The sequence below is a fragment of the Condylura cristata genome, unplaced genomic scaffold (genome assembly GCF_000260355.1).
Source record: "Condylura cristata isolate star-nosed mole 26May11 unplaced genomic scaffold, ConCri1.0 scaffold00013, whole genome shotgun sequence".
Classification (NCBI taxonomy): Eukaryota; Metazoa; Chordata; class Mammalia; order Eulipotyphla; family Talpidae; genus Condylura; species Condylura cristata.
Window position 1 is genome coordinate 22510990 of NW_004567114.1, and position 10687 is coordinate 22521676.

Consider the following 10687-nt stretch of genomic DNA (forward strand, 5'->3'; position numbering starts at 1 on the left):
CGGGCCATCTTAAGTGTGGGTAGAGCTTCATCAAGGCCCCAGTTTACTTCCCAACCCGTGATCTTCCCTCACTCTCCCTACAAATTGGGCATAGATATGTTTTTGATTAGTGGTGTTGAGGGGTCATCTCCTCTGACCCTAATGCTGCCATTTCTGCTTCCTCCAGGTCACCCAACCTGCCTGCAGTTCACCCTGAACATGACTGAGGCCGTCAAGACCTACAAGTGGCAGTGCATTGAGTGCAAGTCCTGCATCCTCTGTGGGACCTCAGAGAATGATGTGAGTTTGGGCATCCTTTGTCAGAGAGAGAGATCCAAAAGTTGGGAGACCTTTGAGGGGTAGAGTTCTGGGAAGGACTTTCATCACTGGGCTGCTGGGAGAAATGTCAGTCAAGACTTCCCCTTGCCCTTTGACCCCATGCTAATCTTGATCACAATAGCATTCATCTGTAAATATTGCAAATATAAATAAAGTAGGTATTTGTATTTAAATATTTAAAATAAATATTAAATTAAATATTAAATAAATTTCACAAAGAGAAGGACTTCTTAGCAAAAATAACCAAAATATTAATCTAGCTAAAAAAATCATTAATTCCTTAATATACTCAAACATTTGATCAACCTTTCTATTACCTGTGTATAAATGTTTTTAACACCGCTTATTAATTTGAATTAGGATGCAAGTCAGGTCTATAGCTGTGATTACTTGGCTTGCTTGTAAAGTTTCCTTTAATATATAGCTTTTCCCTCCATCTTGCTCCTTTTCCCTCTTGAATTTTTGTTGAGGAAATCAGCTAATTTGTTCATTAGTGTCTTGTGAGTGTATTTTACTGGCCACGCCCCCATGTTAGCGGTGAACATCTTCCTCTGTCTCGTCTTTTCTTATACATTTTAGCTTAGAACTAGAGTTTGATCAGATTCACACTCAGTCAATCTTGGCCTCTTTCTAAACATGTACTTTATAATATAATACAATATAATATAATACAATGTTATATATATGTGTATATATATGTATTTGGCAAAGCTACTTCATAAATGGTGGTGTGTCCTATCAACCACTATGGAAAACTGGAGGTTCCTCAAACTGCTAAACATGGAGCTTCCCTACGACCCAGCAATCCCACTCCTAGGTATCTACCCAAAAGACACAAAAACACTGAATGAAAAAGATACTTGTACCCCCATGTTTATTGCTGCTTTATTTACAATTGGAAAAACATGGAAGCAGCCCAAATGCCCAAAAGTAGATGACTGGATTAGAAAGATGTGGTACATATATACAATGGAATATTACTCAGCAACCAAAAAAGAGAAACACATGTCTTTTGCAGCAACTTGGATGGAGCTGGAAAAGATCATGCTTAGTGAGATAAGCCAGAAAGAGAAAGAAAAATACCGGATGGTTTCACTCATAGCAGGAGTATAATGGACCAGGCAAGAAAAATAACAAAAATAATGAACAACCATATACCAGAGACATTCTGTGGGGGCGGAGTGGGGAATGGGAAAAAAAGGGGGGGGGGAAGGGAGGGAAATGCACAGGACTATGGTGGAGGCACAGGGGTGATTTGGTGATGGGAAACCCGTGGGGATTACAATCGAGATGGGAAAAAAAAAATGTGCAAAATGATGTAAAAATAAACTTTGTAATAAACAATAAATAAATAAATAAATGGTGGTGTGTCCTATCAGGAGGCATGGAATACCTGGTGACTCTCTTTCTGTGAAGGTAAACAACTGTTGATTATTTTCAATTAGAATTTATTATTTCATTAACAGTTTCAGAATAGTGACATTTTTAGTCTATAATTTCTTCTTCATTTACTAATTGGAGTAATTTTACAAAAAGAAACTTTTAAAAAAATTTTATAAGTTTATTTTTACATCATAACAAAAAGAAACATTTTTACAGTCTCATATTTGGTTGTCTAAGGTACGTGACAAATACTTGATTTTTCTCCTTTATTTACAGTTTTCAAAATAATGGTAGGTTGTACACCTACTCATGATAAATATACTCAAGGAAATGGGAATTGTGGGATACTTTCTTAACATGATAAACTATTTATACTTCAGAACTAAAATCATTATCTTAGTAATGGAGAAATATAAAGGAATTTCTATTCAAATCAGGAAATGGGTAAGGATGCCCATAATTTCTACTATTCATCCCTGTTGTAGAAGTATCATAGCTAAGACAGTCAGACAAGAGAAACCAACTAGAAGCATAATAATGGCAATGAAGTAGGAAATGATCCTCTAGAAAGCCTCACATAAACAATGATTGAGCTAGCTCAACAATAAAGGTAACATTATATAAAAATATACAGAAATTAATAACCTTCTATTAAGTTAATAATAATCAGAGAGCATACTAGTAGAGAAATTCCACTTACTGGCAGCAAATAAGAAGTATTTAGAAATAAACTGAACAGTAAATATGTAAAGCCTATAAAGAAAATATTAAAACCCTTTTGAAAAGACACAGAGTAGAATTGAACAAACATAAAGACATCCATGTGATTTTGGACAGAATGACTCAACTTTGTAAAGAAGATCAGTTCTTTCTGATTTACAAATTTAATTGAAGAAAAATAAAAACAGCAATAAGTTTTTATAAGGCTAGACAAGTTGATCCTAAAATTCATGTAGAAATACAAAGTTGCCAGAACAGTAAAGAAAACACACACCAAGTCCAAATCCTTGGCTGGGGGACTAGTCCTACTACGTGTTAAAACAGACTGTAAGACCTCTTTATTAAAACAGTGTAGGCAAATGGAGCAATGGAATAGATTAGAAAATCCCTGAGTTGACCCAACTACATACATTTAGTATAAGAATTACAGCTAAAATTACTGGATCAAAGATGGCTTTTCAGTGAATGGTTTGGGACAATGAGGTACTTGGCAAAAGACAAAATTAGGCCCATAGCCCACAAAATACATAAGAACGTTCTTCAAATGGGCTAGGGATCCAAATATAAAAAATAAAACCAGATTAGTTAACATTGGTGAATTTTTCTTGAATACAAGATCTCCTGTGACTCAAATTTCAATCACAATAAAAGAAAATATTGATAAATTTGACCACATAAAATTTTATATATTATAATATACCATAAAATAAAAAAAGCAGCTGATAAACTGGGAGAACTTATTTGTAACATACACCACAATAAAAGGGTTAATATCTCTAATACACAAAGAACTTGCAAAATTTGAGGGACCAGAGACCAGAAACCAGATAGAATAAAATAAAAGAGTGACAGATAAGTCATGAAAGATATAAGAAATGACTCCTAAACATTAAAAACTGTTCAAATGCACTGTTAATTAAAAAAATGAAAACAAATTAAAATAAAACAAATGTAACCCTTTTTAATACATAAATTGGAAAAAAATTTAAAAGTGTGACCACACTTTGTATTGAAAAAGCTGTGTGAAAACCATCACCTGGGAATACAAGGTGGTGCAACCTACCTGGAGAGAATTTCAGCAATACCAAACATACCTATGGTGCACTTACTTTCCAATTCAGTGATTTGCCTTTGGAATCTATATTAAAGATATACCAACTATCTATGAAAATACATATGCATTGTTTATTCATGATCACATTGCTGATAATTGCAAAATATTGGAAATAATCTTAATGCTCAGACATCCAAAGAATAATGGTTAAACAAGTGATGGCACAGAAACATTACAAAATTAGGCCCATAATAATGAGATTATTAGGCTGCTGAGAAAAAGAATGTCCTGTCAGTGGGTTGATAGGGATAAAGGGGAAACAATTCTCTGAACATGTCTTTTCTATAGTTCTAATTCAAATAACCAAGGTATTGTTTCATATGTTCTATAATGTGGAAATACTGAAAATCTACTAGGATGTGGGGAAACTGGGATAGGAACAGTAACAAATGAACCTAAGTATAACGTAAATTTATAACATAATCATACTGAAGTGTAGTGCAGGAAGGGACTAACCTAAGTAACTCTGGAAAGCAGTATTTATATTGTGAGAAATTATTCACAAATAACATATTCTCATTAATAAAGTTACTTCTCATAAAATGAGTTAGTCATTCTGAAATCATGTGTGTACAGGTCTGAACTAATAACTATAAATTGTGAATCATAAGAAGAAGTTTCTCCAATGTCAGAGAATGAATTTCCAAGTGTCGGAAGTGGGCTGATCTGAATCCGGTGGCATGGGGTTGGAATGGTGGGTACTGGTGTGAGCTCTTGAGTTTTAATATGATAGAGTATAATCTAATATAGTTTATATACATAGACGGATAGAAGCATGTCTACCTATACATTTATTTATTTCCTATCTCTGTCAGTTGGTAGGGACTAGAGCAATAACAACCCAAAAACAGTGAAAATACCTACCACACAGACACTAGTTTCTAAATACCATTTTCCACTACTGGGAACCAGGAGAAGTGGCTGGTGCCAGAACCCAGGCAGGGAAAATGCAGGAGGAGTCTGGAGCAGCCTGTGTACTATAAAGTAGGGATGTGCTCAAAAAGTCATGGGCCATATCCAAAGGACATAGGAGCCAAGTTGAAGGCACAGCTATTGCCAAATTGGGGGCAGTTTGAGTAGCAAAATCATGATAGTATTAAATTGCAAGGCAAAGGATAAAATGAAAATAATATTAATCTTGAACAAGCACAAAAAATTCAAATAAACAAATAAGGAAGAGGTAAACTCTACTTTAGATCAGAGTTGCAATTAATAAACATAGGCAAAATAAAAGTAGGCAAAATCACAGTTAACGGTTGTTGTAAGAATCATCAATTGATGTTAATATTAGTGGGTAAAAGTAAGATGAGAAAGAGGATATTTGCATAATCTCAGAGTGTCTCCCCTCTTAGATTACTTATAAAAGCATTATACTGGGAAAGGTATAGCTTAACAATGGAGAAACTGGCCCTTGACCCATGAACACAGTAAGACTTACTGATATCAGTGCCCCCTGGCACGATGAATTGAGAAGGGCACACCATCTTTTTTCTGTTATTCTGGCCCAAAATACATATCCTCGATCTTCTCATGAACTGAAAGCTGACAAGCTCACATTGAGTGACATTCTATGTAGTCACTAGCCTGGGATCTTCAAAAGGATCCAGATCATGAAAGATGGAGAAACTGAAGAGATGTCTCAGAGTCAAGAACACAAGTAAATGCACTGTGGGTTGGATTCTGGCATGAAGAACATGGTGGGGAAACTCAAGATAGTTCTGTAGACTAGTCGGTGATATCCAGTGGCAATTACCTCCTATTTTTTGTGATCATACTGTGGGAATGTAAGATGCAAACATTCAGGGAAGCAGTATAAAGTGTATACAGAAACTCTCCATGCTAGTTTCATAATCTTTTTCTAAATCTAAAATTATTTCAAAATAGTAAATACAAATATAAATGCATATTTCTCTAGCATCTTCCAAAGGTGACAGTTTTTATTTTAAATCATGTTTTTAGGAATTCAAGGATTTAAATAGATTTGATTTATTTCAGTCCATTATAGTTGAATTTGTACTTTTTTTGCCCCTGGGGAGCATAACCAAGCTGGATGGATCTTGAGTCCTTTTGACATGATCCCAATAGTATTTGATCACTTCCTTGCTTTCCAGTATGTAATGATATTCATTTAGTGACCCAGATAGCAGGCAATGTTCATGTTAGTGGGAGATGATCTTCAGAAAACATAACACTAGTGTTAATTTTCAAGGTATTAGTTACTGTATGGGGGACTTCTCAATGGGTAGGGTTGAAAAATATGTTTTGTTTGTTTTGAAGATATGCATTTATAACGATACTTCCAATTCACACCTAGGACTAATTGTAGGACTTATACTGAATCTTACTGAAAATCTTTGTATTTTATTCCAACCATGTTGAAATCTTGCTGTTCTCAAAACCGACATTATTACATTATTACTTATTGGCTACACACATAAAAGTCTTAAGATATCAATTCCTCTATTTCCACCCACAATATGATTACTGAATATATCTGTTTACACTTATTTTTGTCACTAAGATATATTTGACTAAGGATGTACAATCAAACCACTTATTATAGTCTCTTTCTATGTGGTTATGCCACAAATTAATACAAAGATTCATTTTCCTTTGTTTTTTAGGAATACTTGTAAACTACTTTTACGTTATGAGTGTGCAAAATATTCACTGGTTCCAGAATCAAATCATAAACAACACATTCAAAGAAATCTAGCTCCAGTCTCACTTCTCTGACACTATTCTGCTGATAGGTGACCACTTATCTTTCCATGTTCTTTATATGAAAGTATACCTATGTGCATATGAATCCATTAAAAAATGGAAATATCTTAGAATCCTTAAAAAAATGGAAACATCTTAGAAAGTGGTAACAGGTGTACATGTTTTCTTCATCTCATGTTTTTATTGAATAGCTTAGAGATTACTCCACAGCAATATATAGACACAGACTTTATCTTTCGTATAGCTGCACAGGAATTCACTAGTTTATCCATCTAGTCCCTTATTGATGAACATTTGGATTGATCCTTGGCTTTGGTCTTACAAACAGTGTTAAAGCAGAGGTTTCCTGTTGATGTGGTGGAGCCTTGGGGCAGAAATCAATGTGAGGTTTCTCAGGATACAGGTTCCTCCCCACACTCAGGGATTCCTGTTCCCTGGAACTCTGGCCATAAGTAGATCCGGGTTCTTGGATTCTTGGTAGTAAGAGGTACTTAACTTGTGTTTTTCATCAGGTAGGGTTTCCCGTAGTTTAACAGGCAATTATCATGGAAAGCAGGTGGAAGAGAAGAGACTATGATGCTAGATGATGGTTAACTTTGAGAAACATATATTAAGTTATAAATGTTTGTTCCTCTTTAGGAAAGTCCAATCCAGGATATTCTGCCTTCTTGAAGGTATTTCTCATGTCAGCAACATAATAGAGATTATCAGTGTCTTTAGGGTTCTAGTAATACTGTAAGTATTATTAGTTTCTCCCTGGTTTTGATCCCTATGCTAGTCCTAACTTGTTTCTCTTCATATTATCCAAATCACTGTGTAGCTTCCCTCAGCTCCAAGGATAACTGTGTCATGTTTTTAGAGTAAACCACACCTTTTTTGTTTTCATCCTATCTCTCTAATTACTGTTTCTTAGTCTCTTTATTCTTCTTTTGTTTGTTAAAATTGGTGTTCCCCAGGGGCCTATTTCTTGGTCTTTGTCATAGTAATCTTTTTATAGTACTTAGTTTTTCATGAAATTTCATCAAAACTATAGATTTACTCTTTCTCAAAAAAAAAAAAAAAGTACATTTCTACCAACAAGATTGTACATTCATTTTAAGAAGTTCATGGATCGCCTCCCTGAAGGCAGGACTTCCATCTCGTCACCAACCAAATCTATGTCTCATGCCCAGGCTAACTTCCCCATCTCTAGTTGTTTCCAGAGCATGCCCATTGGATAATCTGTAGATCTATACAGTCTGCCTATAGCTGAGGCTTCTCTCTGCCTTCCATGAATCTGTTCCTCAGCCCATGTCTCAAAGGATGACTGCATCAACAAGTGGGCTGACAGGGGGCTTTCTTAATTTCTTCCATACCACTCTCCACATCTAATCAATAACTCTTAAATGGGAATAAGACCTGTTCTTTTCTCATGGCCCACAATCCCAGTTCAGGACACCATCATCTCCCACCTGGATGCCTGAATCAACTTCTTAAGTGCTCTCTGGACTCTAGATCTAACTTTTCCCCACCTAGGTGACTATGGGCATTTAGCAGCAAATGAGAGCTTTCTAATCTGCAAGTCTGACCACCTCACTCCTTTGTGAACCTTCAGAAGCTTCCCATTGCCTTCATTGAAAGGTTTTAGTATACTAAGAAAGGTCTTTTGTGATCTCTCCTGACTCACTGTTTGTTCAGTGAGGTTTACAACTTCTATATGTACTTTTTATAGGATCTCTACACTGGTGGGAGCCAAAGTGAGATTTAATACAGACTTAATTTTGCAAACCTCTTATAAGCCATCCAAACAGAGCCACAGGTCATGTAACCGGGCATGATTCTAGAGAATGGGACGAGAACATAAACAGTGACTGCATAGCAACTATGTGCAAAGAAGTTCTGAGGGAGATGCAGAGTGAGTAAGAAAAGGCTCTGCAGCAAGAAAAGGAAAATACCGGATGGTTTCACTCATAGCAGGAATATAACAGACCAGGCGAGAAGATAACAATAATAATGAACAGCTATATACCAGAGACATTTCATGGGGTGTAGTGGGGAATGGGATCAAAAACAGTGGGGGGAGGGAAATTCACTGGACTATGGTGATGGCACACGGGTGATTTGGTGATGAGAAGCCCATAGGAATTACAACTGAGATGGAAAAAGGCACTAAATGGTGTAAAAATAAGCTATTATATTATTTTTTTAAAAGCTGAAGATATAAAAACTGGCAAGTACTCATAACTGTTTTCAAAAAGTGTCATAATTTTCATAATGCCATATAGTCAAAGGTTAAAAAGTTAGATTTTATGATTATGGACACATTAAAAATGGTGATATAGTCATTTTAAAAAAAGAAGGAAAAAAAAAAGAAAAAAGAAAAGGCTCTGTCCCCATGACCTTATAGTCCAATTAGGAGTGGACCAAAGAGGCATTTTGCAAGCAAACTAGCCAATAGAAGTATATAGATGTCTACCACATGCCAGGTTTTACAGTAAGAAAAATTCATTTAAGCATCATAGGAAAGAGAAAGTACTACAAGGTTGCAGAAAGGGAGAGAGACCTTTTCGTTGAGGTAGACTAATGAAATCTTTATGACAGAGAAGAGTTTGAAGAGTAAGGAGTTCCTCTAAGCTGAACTGTGAGGTGGTGATAAATGAAGACTTCTTTAAGGAGGTAGGATTTGAGAGTAACCCTGAAGGGGAGGTATGATTTGCATACCAAAGACTGAGGGAAGCTGATGGAGACTTCCATGTATGGGCAATGAGGCATATTCAGGGAACAATTGAGGACCCCAAATGGGGACATCGACATATGGAAATTGACATATGGAACTAAGGCTGTGACACTTACCCTAATTAATGCAACCTTTTCCTCCTATTCACCACTCTGTGCTCCTCCAGGACCAGCTCCTCTTCTGTGATGACTGTGATCGTGGCTACCACATGTACTGTTTAAATCCTCCTGTGGCTGAGCCTCCAGAAGGTAATGGTGACAAGATGGACAGTAACAACAGCTACCACAACAGCTACTACCACCCCCTTAAGTCCTCACTATGGTGCAGGGCCTTTTCAGGTTTTTCATGTCATGTCTCATGTAATCATCATGACCCTATGAGGTAGGTGTGACTGCTACAATCTTACATTTGAGGCACAATTCAATCATCTGAAATTCCATCTGAGCCCCAGGGAAGTGTGACAGAGATGGTGGGAGGTGTAAGCTTCCAGAGTTGAGCTATGCCTGGTGATGCTATTTAAGAGGGATGATCAGGAAGCAAGGGTCTTCCTCACAGTTGAGGAAGCTTTCACAACAATTCAGCCAGTCATTTGTGAGCACTGACTCTTCAGAGCTCTAGGCCTGGACTGAGTCTCTGAACTATAAAACTCAAAAGAAAACAGGACTTACAAGAAGTTAGGTTTGGGGGGGGGGGACTTGAGGGGTAGAGCAGTGCTGCAAATAATATGATCTTGTTTTTTGTAGGAAGTTGGAGTTGTCACTTATGCTGGGAACTGCTCAAAGAAAAAGCCTCAGCCTTTGGCTGCCAAGCCTAGGGCCCCTGGTCACAAAGTGTGACTTACCACTGGAAAGGCTAAAGCAGAGCCCACGTCAAACCAGATTGAGCCCCTACCCCTATATCCAGCAGAACAACTGTAAGGAAAATCAGTAATCACAGAGGGCACAGACATTTGGAACCAAGAGGGTGAGGCATCCACTTACCTCCTACACACAGGTTTTGGTACTTCAGCCAGACCCTCCTGCTTCTTTCAGGAAGATCTTGCATTTTTGAAGAACAACTCCAGCCCTGACCCTGTGGAACCCTCTCACATTTCTGTGGACCTTTGGCCCTCACACCGGTTCCCATTTTAAGGGAAGCCATTTTGTGACCACTCATCAGTTATTTGTGTGTAGTTTGATGTTTTCGATTGTGCTCCAAGAAATCCTCCCACCTCCCACCTCAAGTCTCCTCACCCTGAACTCACCAGAGGAAAAAGTCTGTGGAGAAGACTTTTTTTTTTAATTACACACCTCACTGGAAACTTCTAAACTTGGAGCCTGGAGGCCATTTTGATGATGGAGCACAGAAATCCCTCCTTGTTCCCTACAAAGAGGAAGTGGTGATTTCTGGACTGCCAGCTGATATCCAGTGGTATCCACAGCCAGGGTGGTCTCTTGAAGGGGTTTGGGAGGAAAGTAGAGGCACTGAGGGGTGGGAGAAAATATTGTGAAGACAATTCTGAAACCCCTGCACAGCCAGTCAGTATTTGGTCTCTGTCAAGAGTGACTGTGCAGGAGACCAGGCTTTGTGGTTCCTTCACCTTCAGAAGTGAGGCATCCCTGAGGTGACAAGCCACAACCTGTGGGCAGGGATGCTGAGATTTCACCTCCTGGCCAACCTGGGTCTTCAGTTTTCCCTGGTAGGACTCAAGAACTAAGAAGGTGAGCAAAGGC

General features: G+C 37.6%; 1 long non-coding RNA gene across 1 annotated transcript; it reads left to right on the top strand.

Moving 5' to 3' along the window:
• Positions 1 to 239: 239 nt before the first annotated feature.
• On the top strand, positions 240 to 9764 carry LOC105853600. Its single transcript, XR_001145424.1, has 3 exons — positions 240 to 279; positions 9142 to 9223; positions 9719 to 9764. It is a non-coding gene; the product is annotated as an uncharacterized LOC105853600 (long non-coding RNA).
• Positions 9765 to 10687: the final 923 nt, after the last annotated feature.